The sequence below is a fragment of the Ammospiza nelsoni genome, chromosome 3, assembly GCF_027579445.1.
Source record: "Ammospiza nelsoni isolate bAmmNel1 chromosome 3, bAmmNel1.pri, whole genome shotgun sequence".
Lineage (NCBI taxonomy): Eukaryota > Metazoa > Chordata > Aves > Passeriformes > Passerellidae > Ammospiza > Ammospiza nelsoni.
In genome coordinates this window covers 59315412-59333026 of record NC_080635.1, presented here as the reverse complement: position 1 = coordinate 59333026, position 17615 = coordinate 59315412, and the positions used below count along the sequence as shown (strand labels likewise).

The following is a 17615-nucleotide window of genomic DNA, read 5'->3' as shown; positions in this document are numbered from 1 at the left end:
TGTGCTATCCTGCACATCACCTTCACAGGTTGAACATTTTAGCTTCACCACTTCCCCGCATTTCCACTGTTCAACCCAAACCATGTGCCTTCCAAACAATGTCCTCTCCTTCTGTCCCATGAGCTTCTGGTTAAGAGACACCACTAAAACTCCATTTCAGGTATAGAGAAAAAGAAAGCAAATTTACTGTGTGAAAATAAGGAAATGAAATACCAACTATTTGTCAAGTATGACAGCAGCTGTACTACAATTTGCAAACCCAAGTCCTTAAAACCTTTTTTTTAAATACAAACAATTAACAGTGCTTGTTGCCAAATATTTCCTTCTACCTTGGAAATGCCTGTATTAATCCAGGCAGCAATACCCTGGCTGCTTTAAAACACAACTGGTTTCACATCTCTGTCATATAAAATGATCTCTAGCAGAGCCAAGACATGTACTGGTCTTGACATTGTGCAACTCACCAAAACTTCACCAGAGATGTAAATACAGAGGTCAGGCCCATCCCTGCCACTCTGCAGGTGACATCACCTGTGCCCCATGAAAAAGCTGCTGCTACCATGAAGACAAACTCGGCTTAATTTCAAAATGGCTGCTTCACTATGATCCCAAGCCCTGCTTGGGGTGATCAGGCCCTACTAATGAACAACCTGACTGCAGATGAGGCCACAGGGAACGTACTTGCACTCTTCTTCTTGCTGCACCATTGCCAGAGCCATGACAACTGTCTGCAGTGTCGTTTCCTTTGTCTGTACCACATGCAGATTCAAGTTATTTTGACTAAAGTCTGGAGTCAGTCAGCCAGCCAGCCTAAATCCCACTTATCTGGGCCAAGGCTGGAATTACAACCTTTGAATTTTTTTTGGAGATTCCAGGCAACATCGCACTGAATTTGTATTGCAAGACCAAACCCACGCAACCTTTACAGCAAATAAATGGCTCTATACCTTAGTGTATTGACTAAGTAAGGAAATCTACCAATTCAGTGAAAAATACAATAATAGGCATAAAATCCAAAGAAACCACCTAAAAACTAAATTTGAAAAAGATTTCTCAGAACTGCTGACAGGTTTTTGTAAAAGTTATTACTATTTCTAGATACCCTAGTAGCATGCTAACTACAATGCTACTGACTAAAAAACTTTTTAGTTAAATATTACAGTTAATGTTAAAAGTTGTTTAACTTTTATGTTTAATGGTAATGTTAAAATGCCCCTGCTAAGGAGAAGAGATGGCAAAAGACCAAGCCACCTTGTGTAGAATTAACTGAAACAACATTTCATGATTGGTTTTTCTTCTTTCATATTGGTATTCACCTAACAGCTGCCTGTAGCACTGTTCTCAGGAATACCTTTACAATAAGAGATATGCACTGAATATTTCATCCAAGTCTTGACAAAAGCAGTTACTGCTTTTTTTTTTGTCTTGCAAATTTCTACAGCAAACTGTAAATATCTTTAAAGAAGTTACACTCCACTACACTGACAAGCATACAGATTGTCCAATACATAAGACAAGAATTTTTCAACTTTCTACAACAGCCAAACACAATAGATAGCAAGATGTTCAGATGACAGAGTACAAAGTCCACAAGATATAGTTCAACTTTTCATCTGCACCTGTAGATCTCTCTAATTGTTGACACAATTCTTTTTATCAACTGTCATACTTAAGAATTGAGACTTATAGCAAATTTGTAGGATAGCCATGTAAATTCACAGCTGGTTTACTCCAGGCACATTCTTCTGCTAACAGAGCTATTCCTGAGTATTTCAATAATACAGGTAGGTGACAGTAAGTGACTGTCTGGGGAACAGACAGAAAGAGAGGTAAGAGGACAGCCATCGGCTGTCATCACCTCCCAATCTTCACCACATTTTCTCCCTCTAGATCTCACAGTAACAAGGGCCTCTGAACCTGATGAACACCCTTCTTGCACTCCCAGCCCCTTCACTTGTGAGTGCTGAGTTACTCAAGCTCCTTTGAAAACAGAGATAAGCTGAGCCCTTGGAAAGTCAACTGCTGATGACCTAGACAAGGTCAGGGTTTCAACCACCAGGAAAAAAAAGAAGCATACACCAAGCACTTCTTTCCATCCAGGGTGATAGGAGCATTCATCACGACACTGCATTTCCACAAAAATTACCCCTTTTCCCTTCCACAGCATTTAAGTACTCTGTTGTGATGTATTTGGTATGACTGGCTGCACAACTTACAAAACAGGGAAGTTAAAGGCCTGCTGCAGTTGCAGGAAGTACACTTTGCCTTCAGACTGGAACCGAGCTGCACTTGTGGTAGTCTTCAGTTCCTCTAAAAGTTTCAGTCAGGTGTGAGTTTCTGATGGTACATTTTATTATCTTCTGCTCAACATCACTGCCTCTGAATGGGAGTACACCAAGTGCCAATTCGGCTTTTCAAGCTACTGTAGAAATTCCAAGGAACTGAGTTGACAGGCACAAATTAAATGAAAAATCAGAACATTTTGTTAACACTAACTGAAGCAGGATCTCACTGTACATTGAGGCTTAACTCAAAGGACTGAAGATGTTTTCCATAATTTCTGCATTAACTAGTTCCTACGTCATTTGGTCACTTCATACCAAAACAAAAAATGAACCTTAGTACCAACATATCTTCTAGCCAGGTGTTTATCAGGCATAAGAAAAAATCCACTTTTCCATCGACTATGAATGTAGAGACCAGAAAGTCTCCACATCTGAGCAGCTCCCCAGTGTCATTCCTGAAGCTCCATCAGGACAAAAGGAAGTGATGTGACAAGCACTGCACATGTCAGATTTCACAGCAGTAACACGAATATTCTGCAGACTCCAGTAAGCTACAGTTAATAAGCACCTAATCTATTTTGTATTTTCTCATTTAGATATTTGAAGAATTCTCCTTCTCCCAGAAGTCTAGCTCAGATACATTAGGATAAGAACCCTTAAGCAATAGTTTTACTGTTTGAGCAATATTATAGCATTAGGACCTAGAATGTTTACATGGACCCTTAACTTTCAGAAAGCAAAAAGTACCCACTGCATTCCATAGAACACTTGAAAATTTACATCTGATCTGATTTTATGCATTTAAGTATCCAGAAATAAGTCATGGGGCTTTCCTTACAGGATATTCTTTTCCTAAATAAAGGTCACAGTAACAAAGCTTCTCCTAAACAATATGTGGCTTCCTCTATGAACTACCCCTCCCAAAAATAAAAAAGGTTAAAATTCTTCAAGCAGGGTGAAAACACAGTCAAAAGTGATGAACTGCTGAAAAACTTGGGCAAAAATTTCAGCAAGTCACAATGTTTGCTACAGAAAAGATAAGGACCTCCTGCTACAGCACCTGAGGGATTCTCATAACAGACTCTTAGCAACAGGATTAAGCAGATACAGGTGAGCATTAAATCTGTCATTATTTTGCTAAGGGATGAGGGAGGTTTAATTTTTTCCTGGACTGATGTCTCTTTTTCATTTATACTTCAATATTTAGAGACTGATATTACATTTCCCACTTTCTGCTTTTACAGCTCCTTGTGCTGAAATCCTGGTCCACAGGCAGGCTGTAGGCCCCCATAATACAAAACCTACCACTGAGCATAACAAATAAGCAAACAAAGTAGCAGTAAAATTAAATTCTTCTTGCCTTCTTAAAAGAAAAGTTTCCAGATTATTTTTTTATCCTCTACTTTCAGGTAGAAGTCAAACTTAAATCCATATACGGTAGAAAAAAGCAAAGTTTATTTAAAACTGCATCAACACTAACAGAAGAGATGTCAAAAGGTACTGCCTTCCTACTCTGCACAATTCCCATGTTACTGATGCTGAAACCTACCAAAACCAAGCTCGCATCATCTAACAGCTCTGTGTTTGGGGTTTTTTGAAATAATTACTAGACTGTGCCACTGGTCAGTGTTTTTAGTCATTTTTTTCTAAAAATGATTCTGTTGAACAGAGATGCAATTTAAAGCAGCGACATTTAAACTGCTCAGCATGAAAAGCTAAATTACAGAAGCCTGAAATTCTGCTAGGCCTAACGCATCACCAACGCTAAGCATATATGGATAAAAATTACCACCCTTACAATTGTCTGATTCATCCACACTGATATTTATGATGAACTAGGTGAAGGAAGTGCATAGCTTTCACAAGCCTAAGAGAACATATTAGTGCTTGGCAAAATGCCTTAAGCAAGAGAATTATGATTCCTAGGAGCACACAAGGCATTTTAAGGCCTTACGATGAAGCAAGGAAAAGGAACACTGGGGACTGGAACTATGGGGAAAGAGAGGGAATGAGAAGTCTGAAAATGGACCTGATGTCCATTTCAAAGTGCCCAGTTTCTTTTGCAGCTGGTTATCTCACAGGAAAAAGAAGATGGATGAGAAGCCTGATATATGTGGTGCGCTGTTTGTTCTCGCCCAATTCTTCATGGTAGCTTGTTGGCAACTAAGTGAACAGATCAAGCACACCAAGGGATAAGTTACCTTTGCACAAAATCTGATTGCAATGCATGCCAAGTCTCTCTGAGGCCTACCAGGGTGCTAATGACCACATAGAGCTCATGGTCTCTTTTCTTCTCCTCTCTCAAGAGTTTCACTTCAGTGTAAGTCACCAAAAAGAGTGCTACCTCATATTCTTCCAAAGACTATGAAAGGCATCATCATAAAGCAAACACAGACACAGGTTATAACAATGCCAACACTGAGTAGCATTTTCTTCTAATTTTGACATATTTTAACTCTTTTTTTTTGTCCCCTTTTCCTTCTTTTCAATTAAGAGCAATTGCACAATCCCCAGGCTCCAAGCAGAAGGGCTGCACTGCCGGCAAAGCACAAGCCTGTATAATGACCCGTCAGGAGGGCTTCACTCGCCCGGCTGGCACAGCCCTCTGCCTTTGAATGGCTCGTGGAGGGGATCACAGCACAGGAGCACATTGCTTCTGACCAAGTATCCTGAGATTTTAACACCGGGCGTTTTCAATTAAGGTGTAGTGCCCTGCGGTGCATGCAAAGCGGAGTGAAACCTTCCACTGCCTTGTTGAGTTTGAAGAAGCCTGAGTTTCCAATGCAGCGCCGAGTGATTCACCAGGAAAACAGCGATAACGCCGGGCGCCAGGCCCGGGCTCACTATTTACACCGGCTACTTTTATAATGTCCCCTCCTCCCGCTGACATGCTCACCTCGGACTTGGAACAGCAAGGGGAGCATTTCCACTAGGAGAGGGTGCCCGTCCCACCCCACAGTTCCACACCAGCTGCTATAAAACACCCGCTGTAGGCCCCGACCCTCCCCCGAGAGCATCGCCAAGCCCAAAGCCCTGGTACCGTGGGTGTCACAGGGAAGGGTGCGGGGAAAGAAGCTGCTGCTGACACGACCGGCCGCGCTCCAACACCGCGCTCCCTTCGCAGCCCCGACCCCGCCGCCCCCGCCTCGCCCACAGCCGCCCCGCTCGCACCACGGCCGGGCACGGGGGCGCGGCCCCGGCTCCAGGAGGCCCTTCCCGCCGCCTTCCGACAGGCTCCCCGCGCCTGACAGCCCCTTCCCGGCGGGCCGGACGCCGCCCGGATCCCCCTGCCTGCAGCAGACGGCACCCCCAGCGCCCCAGAGGAGCTCCCGCGGCTCTTACCCGGCTCCGGCGAGCCCGCTCCCAGGGGTGCGGCTGGGGGCGGTGGCGATGCAGGGCGTGGAGGGGCGTGCAGGCCCCGGCTCGGCCTGCCCCGCCGTGACGGGAAAGGCGGGAGGAGGCGCGGCCCCGCCCGGGAGGCTGAGAGCGGGGCCGGGCTGTCCCAGAGGGGCGGCTCCGGCCGGGCCTGCGGGGGGACCCTGCTGCTGACGGCCCCCCGGGGCTGCCCAGGGGGTCGGGGCCGTCCCGGCAGCCGTAGCCCTATGCGATTGGAAAAAGTAAGGGTGAAGGGCGGAGAGAGTGTCTTTCAGGGTGTTGCATGGTTGCTGTTGTATCAGGAAGCAAGGCGAAAAGATGGGCAAGGATACAATATTATAGTGAAAAATACGACGTTACTTTGTTAATAGCCTGCTTTGCCCGCCCTGCCTTCCGCTTGGGTTATTTCTTCTCTAAAGGGGAATGGACAATTCAAAGAGAGTGCGTGGTAAATTGTAGGTCTCTTTAAAGATGCCTTTGAATGCAGAGTTACACAATATACAGCTGGGATGGGAGGCAAGCGATGCCAAGAGCAGGAAAAATGAAGGATGCATTCACACGGCTGCCGGCACCGGGCTCGGGAGGACAAGGAGGATGCGATAGCCAAGCACCAAGGCTCCTCCCGGCCCAGCCACCTGGGAAGTGACAGAGGAGCCTCCAGGCTGCCTGCACAGCATTGGAGGCATTTCTGCATCCTCCCCACTTCTTCAAAGGGACAGTGACAGGGCCAGACGCTCCCCAGAGCCCCGAGGCTGAGCTGCTTCGTCTGCAGGATAGCCCCGTGTGCGTTAAATAGCACAGAGCAAACAGCCCGCAGACCCGATTGCTGGGAACGCCGCCTCCTCCACACAGCCCAGCCTCGCCTGAGGAAGAGCTGCAGGAACTGGGAACTGCAAGCTTAATTCTGCTTCATCATAGAACTTGGTCGTTGCTAAGATTTAGAAGTAGCTGAAGCAGTGAAAGCATACTAGGCATCCTAACCCAATAATAACAGAGAAGTCTAATAAACTGCAAACACAATGGAGTGTTAAGTTAAAGGCCTGAAATAGGCAAGACTACCCTTTACCTTACATGGCTGGTTCTTGCTGGGTCTCAAAGCGTGCTGAGAGACAACATAGTCTCCGAGACTTGCATGCCAATATAGAGTTCTGACGTTAATTGATGGTTGGAAGTGTCATTTTATCCCTTTCATGAATTGAAGTTACTAAGGAGAAAAGCCATTCTGATATGTCTTTTTGCTGCAGGAATGCGATATACATAGGCAATCTATTTTTACCAGGCTATTTTATTAGCGATGATTTTAGCTTTGCTACATGTGCAGGTGTTTCCCCCAAAATCCCACTAGATGGTGCACTAATGAGAGTATAATGAACATTCCTTCCAAATTAAGGGCCTGCCTCGATTATTATTTCTGTCATATAAACTCCATTGATTGACCCAGTCACTCCTGCTTTATAAAACTTCAGTAGAGATCACTGTCAGTTTTCCTCCAGAAAATAGTACATCTTTATGATTTCAAAAATGCATTTCCCCTTAAAATGTGACCCTTCATCAGTGAGAATACTTTTTCTGCAGGTCACCATTTGGATACTTTTTTTTAGGCTTAGAGGTAAGACCTAGTCATTGCTGATCAATGTTCATTCTCATGCTACAGAAACAAGGTATCCAAATGCTTTCCTAGTGAAGCTGTGTGCTTTATGAAGAACGTCCTGCTCCTCACCTACTGTTAGCTCATAACCATCATAACCATCCACATTTTGCTGCTAAACATCTCAAAGTCATTATTATTTAAATAACCAGTTGAAGAATAATATAAAAGCCTGAGAGGGAAAAAATGGATTATAAAATAAGCTTTTCAATGAAATGTCTGTATATAAAAATACCTAAATAGCCTTTGCAATAGAATCATAAAATAATTATGAATATACAGTACTAGACTATTGATCATATTTATTGATCAGAACTGCTAAGAGCATGGTATGCCCTCTGAATATTTTTGTTAACTCCTATAGAAAAGCCATTGACTGGGAGAACACGTCCTATTTCACCCTTATAATAAAACAAGAAGATTCCCTCAGTTTCCTATTCTAGCAATGGTGCACAGACAGGGCTGTAAAGAAGTCATGCCTAAGTGTTATCAGAGATGCTGATGCATTTGTGCCCCTAAATGCATTTCATTGGCTTGTCTCTAGGGCTCTCACACCAGCATTACCTGGGGATTGAATTAGGAATCATCATCCACCTACCTTTCCTGTTTCTTGTGGAACATAATCAGATTTCAAATGACTGAATTAAATGGGGAAATGTTGACCCCCTGCTATGCACAGTCACTGCATACCATGGAAGATGCTCTGGATATTTACTGACTGAAGGTCAGAGTGTTTGCTATTTATATTCTTGTCATGTGTGTAAAATGAAAATGAAAGGATGTCCTGTTTGGGGATCCATGCCCAGTATAATGTCTGAAAGAGATGGAAGTTAAGCCACACCATCATGGTGTGATTTGGAAAAAGCACACCTTCTTCCTAGCCCAGTATCCAACTCAGAACCCACCTTCCTGACTGTATTTCTGCCTCCCACCTCCTGCTCCTGCCCTGGCCCTAACGAGCAGGCACACAGGCCCGGCAGCGTGGGTGGCACCAGCTCCAGGGCCACCAGTGATGCAGAGATGAGGCACTCATTTCCATGCAGCTCCTAGGGCTGGCACAATGCATGGTGAAATGAAGGAGAGCAGCCCAGCCCTGGCCTCATGTTCCTGATGAGTGTCCTCTTTCCAAGGCAGGAGCAGTGCCTGAGCAGTGCGTAATTTACTGTACGGGCCAATTTCATTCTCTGCTGTCACATCTCACTTGCACACCTCTAGATTTACACAGGAAGAGTAATGTTTTCAGTATTTGGCAAAGAGTCTGGCAGAGCTTCCCAGACAGTTATTACTGATGCATTCCACCATCAGCAGGAATTCCTGTTATTATCATTGTCATCTCTGCTAATTTAATCAAAATATCCACTCCAGAACCTGAAATGAGATTAAGTTCCTATTATACCCAGGCCAGTACATAATTACAATGGATGATGGTTTCCAGCTTGAACAGATTTATGGGTTAATTATACTGTAGAATGACCTGTAAGACCTCTTAACTAAAAAAAAAAAAAGAGAAAAGCAATGACCATTTCATTCACCATTTGCGTGTTATTTAGGCTGGCACTTGCTCTCCAGCAACAGTAATTAACATAGTAGCATATGTTTTAAATAAGCAGAGAATTCTATACCCATATATTGATCATGTTTTCTTAAAAAAAAAGAAAAAAATCACTACCCACTTATTTTCAAATCTTTCTTTGCCTAACAGTTTAACTTCCAAAGACATGTTATACTTTCATCTGTAGTAGTGAAATGAGCTGACATTAATATTTCAAAGCCCAATGTTTAATTAAGTAGTACCTGAAAATACATAATTTCTCTAACTTCAGACAGACCATTTTGAAACAATTAACATTTATAAAAGGCATAAAATGAAACAGCATTGCTTTGTTCAGATATAGAAATACAACCCTACAGAAGAAAAAAATATTAAAAATGAAAGAATCTATTGACTGCAAGTTCAGCAACTACATCTGATAGAATCTGATAGGCCTTCATGTGGAAAATGAGGTCATTGTTAAGCAACCAATATTCATTATTTTACAGCTCATCATCATCTTTGTCCTCCTCTTCATTTTCAATTCATAATTACCTTAATTGCTTTCAGGAACCATGCAAAATAAAAGAAGAAACTTACACAAAGGAATCCTGACAGAATTTGTCTAGGTAAACCAAACAGATATCAAAGGTAAGGGTACACAGGGCAGAGCTATAAAGGTAAGGAAAATGTTGTTTAATGATATTTCCAAAATGTAGTGTCAGAAAATCAGGAAATCTTGGCTAGAATTTTAGCACTATTTCCTCCTCACTTACCTGCTCTGCTGTTGCTACTGTACACATCAGTGCTCTGGCTCCTGCTTTTTCCCTTCTCCATCATTCCAGCCTGCAGTTTAGCCAAAAAGGAGATCTAGCCACAATAACAAGATATTATGGCACAATTCTCACATAGCAGCATAGATGGTGGTCACCCACGAAGGGACTAAATCTTGTCCACTTCCACAGAAGAAAACTATAAAGCAGATTATGCAAAGGGACTAAAAAAAAAATAAAAATAGAGTGATTAATTGACTGCATTCATGGCATATACGCTCTATAATCTGTTGAGGACTGGTAGAAAATATCTGATTAGCAACTTTGTGAATACTGCCTTTCTCTATAGCCTTGGCTGCAGTGAGTTCAAAGCAAAAGATGTCCGTGTAAGTTATTAAAGGTGTCAATGTTGTTTAGTTGCCCCCAGGACATGACTCAGTTTGAGGCTTGCAGATTTCTGCACAGCTAAATGTCAAAACTTCTGTTGTGTGCCTTGCTTAAGCCTGATGCCCCTCAGAAAAGCATCTTGTGCCATTTCAGATGCCCAGATATGTCTCACCTAGCTCTCAGCTACTGTGTAGGCATCTCAGGTTCCCTACTACACCTTATGTGACATTTGGCAAATTATTCATAATTTCTGAATAGCCACTGACCACTAGAACTGGAATTTAAACAGCCATTCCAACTGTAGCTATAATCAGGACTTAGATACTTACCAGAATTATAAACACCTACTTATAAATTTAAGAGTCTTAGTCTCAAAACTCATCCCACAGTCTAGGTCTTCCAGTGTGTGCCACAGCTTTCCTATGTATTTCTGTGGCAATTTGGCACCAGAATTTTTACAAGAATTCTATTCTGCCCTTCACTCTTCAGCCTGATCCTGTGAGTTTGGTAATCTTATAGAAAATCTGAAACTACAGGCAGTATGGGACAGGTTTTTACGTTCTGCTACAGCATGAATAGACAGAGGAACAGTAGAAGCAGCTTTGGCTCCTGTTCCAAGAAAAAATGAATATTAATCTGGTAAAATGGGGGGACATCAGACAGTGGGAGAATGGAGTAAGATTGAATTACACTCCAACTCCAAGCACAAGGCCTCTTATAAGTCACAGTTTAAAACCACCAAAATTTTATTATTACTCTCTATTCAGGAAATCCCAAAAATATCACATAGGCCCTCTTTCTCGTCTCCTTCCTCCAGATATTTGCTCTAATTTCAGATGCTTTGAATACCAATATTTTTTATCTGACCAGAGTCCTAACCTTATGGACAATACCAAAAAGGATTTGAAATAAACAGATGTCAGAACAGATTACATAATCTCAAAGTTGTAACTAACTAAGAAAGGAAACTGTTCTTGACATTAAAAAAATAATAATGATTAGATAAAACAGGGGGGAAAAAGTTTTACCATTTATTTTATTGCACATATTAAAATATGTAGCAGCTACAACAATCACTATATTGCTCTGATGTCCTACAGAATATCTACAGTGCCATTCCTTTTTCTAGTTCTTACATATGTAGGGCCTGATTCAATTGCCTGCTTTGAAAATTGTGAAAAATTTACCACTTTTCAACAGGCTGTCAGGTATCTGCTGGTCTCTTGCTGTTAGCTTCATACTTCCTACAGTTGTTTTTTTCTTCTAGTGTTTGTACTTTTCCCCCTCTCTTTTCATCTGATCATGGAAAAAGAGACCAGTTAACAATGAAGAGAAGGGTCAAATAATGACAATTCACTCTTTCTAATTTGGAACAAGTAGAGATTTTTTATCACACATCAATTTACAATGTTGAGAATGCTATCACAAAATTTTAAAATGCCCATCATTCCTTCTTCAGACAAAATTGCTGGGTACAGTCTCAAACTGAACTTTTGTTTAATGTGCTATGCAGCCCAGCAATCCACAGGAAAACCCAAAAAATAGGATGAGTGAGCTCTCTGATGTGGCTCAATCTACAATGAAGTCATGCATAGCCAATGCCTTTTTTTATTGAAACTGCTGCACATAACCTCTAAGATCTAAATACCTCCAAGTAACATCTGAATCTCAGTTTCTTAAAATAGAAGAAGACAATTTCAGAGGATTATTGATTTTCTAAAAGGGCCATAATCGGTGCCCCTTTGCTGTGAAAATTTTTCCTTAGACCTACCAAAAGAGCCAATCTGGGATCTTTAAATTGAATATAACAGTTTGAGAAGCTATGGGCTTACTAAAATGACCTACACAGAGGTAGAACACTCATATATCAAATCATCCATCACATGTATTACAGCCCATAGTGCTGGCTTTTGCTCTCCCTTAGTGGTGAGTAATGACTACCTCTGAAGAAGCTGGTTGAGTGTTTTATCATTAATGCAGAGTGGTGGGAATGTGTGTAGAGTAAATACTCCCTCAGTTCCTTTTAAGATCCTGCTAGGTGTAGCACACCCCATCTCCCAGACCGGGGGTCTCCATAGGATATGGTGTGTCATTTCATATTTCTTGTACAAACATAAAGGTTTGACCTTAAGCTTTGCAGCTGGAAAATTCTGGTCTAAAGCACTTGCAATAAGTTCCTCCACTTGCTGCTTCCTATTTCTATGTAACTTCTGCTTTTATGTTTTCCTGCTTTTAGTTATATTGATCTGTTTTCTATCTATTGAACTGCTCATGTAGGACACACCTATATGATCAGCTTTAGAAGCAGTACCTCTGTAAGCAACTTAAACCATGTTAAAAGTGAATATGGAAAGAAAAGAAATCACTGCTTTCTCCAACTGTAATATCTTTGTCCAAATTAGTCAGCTGTAGAGAAGGATTTTTAAAAAGGACAATTTAGTTCAGAAAGTCAATAAAAAGAAGATATTTGTCTCTTATCTTTGAAATTAACAACTCATATATAGAAAAGAGCTGAATACTTGAATGTGACAGTCTTTGGGTCAATGCAGAAGAACTGCAGTTCCCTCAGAACAATTAATTAATAACAGATGTTAAAACTAATCCCTAAACTGCACAAGAGTTCTGCAGGTACAACCAATATAGCCCTTCTCCAGAGTTTCCAATTCCCTTTGCTGTTGTTTGCAGTGAGCAAAGCACAAGTCATCTGGGAATAATCTAACCAAAACAACCAAGGTGTTGCCAGGACTTGTTAATTCACGTTTCAGAAGAAAAATTAGAAACTTAGGCTATTTTAAGCTGATAGAAAAGGAAGGGAGAGGGGAGGGTAAGGTGGTGTGCTTCACAGCACAGGCAGAACAAAATAAATGAAGAATTAATATACTGAAATACAAGTCACCAATTAGTCCAGCCTGTGGAAAGCACCAAATGGCCTCCAACCACCTGAATATGGCCCATCTAAAGCTGCCTTTTCACACTGAGCAATATATTAGTGGTAGAAAAAGGGATGAGGTGGCTGAACTGGCCTGGGCAAAGGGTAGGAGAGAGTCAGGCAGGTCAAAGCAGACCCCCACAACCCCCATATTCTGCTGGTTCCAGGCCCCACTCTGACCTGCAGGCAGACTGCTGGTCCCAGGCTGTGCAGGTACCACTCACTACCTGCAATTTCCACCAAAGGAAGCAGAAATGGCCAATATATAATTGCCTTCAATTCCTTCCTTGCTTGTCCAGTGGTGAATCTGTGGGATTAGAGGTCATGTTCTGGTCCAGGACTTCTCCATAGACTTTAAACATAATTTTCAAACTCTGTAGAAACATATTTTCTTCCTTTCTGAGTGTGCATTTTGCACGGCTAGTCATGTTGCTTGAATGAAATACTGATTTCTGCTAAATTGTCACAGTGAGAAATAAAAATCACTGCCACTATTATTATGGGCTGATAAAAAAAATTATTGGCCCATAAAATTAGAAAAGGCGGATATACCAGAATGTTTTGCATCACCAAATAGTGTCATCTTCCATCTGTACTCACACACTAAAATAGCTGCATAGCAGCACCCAGCCATCCCTGTGTGTCCTATCTGTGGGAAAGGGGTGCAGTGCAGTGACCACAGGGGAGACATAGCTGAAGCTTTGCCCATGCAATCTTTGATAAATATTATAGGGTTTTTATTTATATTTCACTTATTCCCTTTTTGAAAAATCTAACCTTTAATTTCCCTGAGGGAATGTGTCCACCTTCCTAAATGATAACTTATTTTCATAAAGAATGCAGTATGAAAAGTAGGCACTGTTTCCAGAAGTAAGCCATCATACCGTAAATCAACCCACATTTAAAATATGTTTCAGCTACAGAATGAAAAATTACTTTTATAAAATCAGGCTGAGATTGGTTTACCATGAAGTAGGTAAGGTAGGTAAAAATGAGTAGGTAAAAATTATGAGAGTATTTTCAATTGGAAAAAAGTTTTAGCTCTGTTCTCATCCCCTAGCTCATTTGCAAAGATTGGTGTAACTAGGGTGGTAATTTTCAGACAATGATATCTAAATAACTACCTCCTGTGATTTAAACATGAGTGCTTCCACTGACTCATGGATACAAAGGTTCTCCAGGTCTTGGCTGTGTAACTTGTGACAGTGTACACACAGCAGAGAAGCTGGATAATGTATCCTGTACATGTTTCAGTGTGCTGGGTCATTTCCCAGAATCTGGCACAACATTTCTTAGGTTATTGTATTGTCTTGCTGGATCTAAGTCCACTCATAGGTTACCTGTTGCTATATGTGACAGTAAACGCAAATACTGAAAAGATAAAGGAATCTAGATAAATTTCTGAAAGGAATGCCTGGAGTTGCTAATTAATTTATAAAGAATAGGACAGGACAGGAAGGCAGTAGAGCACACGGAAAATAGTAGTGTGAGGATTGCAACTGCAGTGACTATTTACAAAGTGTTTTTAAATCAAATGATAAAGCATAAATTATAGACCAGCAGGCAAAGCTAAAATAATCCATCCACAAGGTGTCATTGCACAAATCCTTAGGTGCTGAGAACCTAGTTTCAACTATTGAAAAAAATAATTCAACTATTGAAGAAAGGTAGTCAAGAACAACAACAAAAAACAACCTTTGAACCAACAACAACAGCAAGAAAGCCAATCCAGAACTGTACAAACCAGCTAGTATTTAACCCTGAGAAAACCAAGCTGAAGGCTAACAAGAATAAAATTGAAAAGCTATCTAAGAAAATTACTTCTTTCACAGGGATGGTCATTTTGGTGATCTATGGAAATGGGTGGAAGATGGTATAATTAGAGTCAAGAGTGAGAAATCCAAGAGGAAGGTGAGGTGCTACACATAACTGCATCACAAGATGTGCAGGGTTTGTATGAGGGAGCCCCAAGGTACTGGCATGATTTCATGGAGCTGGTGTGCTGTGGGCCACAGTGTGACACTGGGGAAATGTCAGTTTTGGCCATGGAACAGACCAGAATTCACTCTCTTGCTGGGAGAGTGAATTTCTAGAGATGATGGATGAAAGCACTCACAGACATATTTCCCACTGTTTTGGACAGGATGGTTCCACACCTGTTCATGCATGTAGCGCAGGGCAAAGCCCACACTTTGCATTTCTAGGCCTGAAATCTTAACAAAGTCAGACCAATACTACACCAGCTGTGAGCTCCAGAGCCTGGATGAAGTCATGATTTGGCAAGTTGAGGTATTCAACAAAGTATTGCAACACAGTCAGTCCTGAGGAAAAAAAACAGCTTAAAAAAATACTTATACATTGAAGAAAAAGATCTGTTGGGGAAAGTGTTCTAGGGAAAAAGATGTTCTTTAGTACACAATCCTTTCTTTAAGTCTTTTTTTCTCCATTCTGCATTTTGGTGGAAATGAATAATTAAAATAAAAGTTAAAATATTCCTCCTTTCTTACAGGAAAAACTGGGAAGTTCTTGGTTTATATACAGCTAAAAAGATTCAAGGCTGTCTTTTGGGAAACTGCACATCCTTTCTAATGTCAGTGTTTGCTGTAACGCTTCAGCTCTGTTGCTGCTGCAGCCATTAAGGCTGACACACAACTGATCCGGAAGGAAAACAATTTGATTAGGTTCTGTAAACAGAACAACAAATAAATTACTGTAATATATTACTGTTATAGCTGTAATATATTACTGTTATAGCTGTATATGGCCTTTTGTCAGGAATTTCTTGGAACAGTTACTTTCATTTACCTAATTTTCACTAAAGGTAATTAAAATGTTGTAGGGCATTTTTGTTAAAAAACATTGTAGCTGAAAAATGGATGCTATTAAGCACTAATTTACCTGAACTTATCTGACTTCTTTGGCATATTTTAGTTTTGAGTGGAAAAATTAATGCCTGTAAACCAAAATTTTTAATTTAAATCTTGAAGAATTCATTTTGAAACTTTATGCTAAAAGATCAATATAGAATTTGCAAAAATGAAACCAGTCTATTTCTCTAAATTCTTAGATGGTGTTTTTGCAACTCAAAGATTTTGCTGGTTTTTTGTTGGGTTTTGTTTTTTTTTTTTTTTTTTTACCCATGTCTTAATATAATGTGTTGCTGACACTTTTTGTTAAAGCTGTTTTTGCCTGTGGACTCCACAAGAGGGTAGGAAATCCTTCCTCAATGTTTAGGCTGTGACAGAAAAGATTAAAAGAGCAAAATAGAGTTTAACTATTCTGACCACAAGCAGGCACTGCAGAAATACCTGCAAGTTCCTGATCTGCAAATCATTTGAGGGTAAAAATATAGCACTTTTCTGAATAAAAATCACTGTCTTTGAAGACAACTCTGAATGTAGCTGTTTGAGGCATTGCAACAGGAAGGATGAGTGCGGGTTTCCTGAGTGGGATACTCTTAACCACATCTAGCTGTCCTGTATGTTCAAACTTGGATGTACCAACAAGGAAAAGGACAATGGAAGTGCTCCTAGACTGAGGCCCTTGCCTGGATGCGGAAGCTTGAACTTCCTCCTGAAACCAGAATTGTCCTTCCTCTGAGGGCAACATCAACTCCTGCTGGAATCAAGACATCATAACCATTCTGGCTGATTCCCTGAGGAGTAAGAACAGTCTGTATTTGATGTAGACCAGAATTCATGCTGAAACAGTCCACTGTGTAGTGTGGAAAAATGGATTATTGTATGATAATGTTTTTTAAGGAAAAAAAAAACCCACACCCCCTTAAAACACCCACTAAAACAAAACAAAAAAAATTACACAGACACTTTTGTTCCCCTGTGTACCAGCAGGTGTGGTCCACAGGGAAAAAAATCCCTTTTATTCTGATGCACTAGGTTTTGTGCCAAGCAGTGGGGTATTTTTTAGCAGCAAGTTTAGCACCAGCATTAAGCTTAACAGCAGGGAGAACAGCATGGCATGCCACAAAGTCACTCGAGAGCCAAATTACACCATCTGATAGATCTGTAAGAGACCTTGGCCAGAAGAAGTACTAAAGACCTACTGACAGGTTGCAAGTAGTTTAGCAAAACTAGCTAATACTCATTTAACATCCAAAGGCATACACTGAACACACAGAAGGACATGACACACTGAAACCTCACAGACAGGTCAATATTATTCCCTGAAGATGTGCTGTCTAGGACAAAAGTTGTCACTGTAGGAAATGTAATGTACTGTGTTGACTCTGAATTATTTATGCTGTATTTTAATGAAGTAATTTTATCATTACTTAAATGTCTCCAATTGCAGTGTGTGTCACCAGCTAGACATTTAATACTTACAAGAGCTTTCAGAAGTACCTAAAAGTTTTTTTAGAGACTTAGACACCTAATATTTATGTAGCCCATGCAACTAACAGAAGGGATAATAATTTTAGATAATAACAAGGGCTCTTCCTTTATCTACCAGACCAGTCATTTCATCATAGAAGTTAATAAACTTTAGTCTTTGTCTAATGAAAACAGATTAGTCAAAAAGTGCTTGCAGGCAGACATAGTTTTTTTCTGAATTAAGTCTTCAAGTGCAATGTGTGGAAGTACCATCACAGATAATGAAGATGATCAGAAAATCTGCAGAAATAGAATTTCATAGAATATTGTGTTTAATGTTTGACTGCATCCAGTAT

The 17615-nt window shown here is 40.8% G+C and overlaps 1 protein-coding gene across 1 annotated transcript in view; it reads right to left on the bottom strand.

Moving 5' to 3' along the window:
- Positions 1–5728, bottom strand: part of STX7 (syntaxin 7) — a 31063-nt gene extending 25335 nt beyond the window's left edge. Inside the window, exon 1 of the mRNA XM_059468473.1 lies at positions 5628–5728. The gene's annotated coding sequence lies outside the window, so the exon portion shown is untranslated. The remainder of the gene's footprint in view (positions 1–5627) is intronic.
- Positions 5729–17615: the final 11887 nt, after the last annotated feature.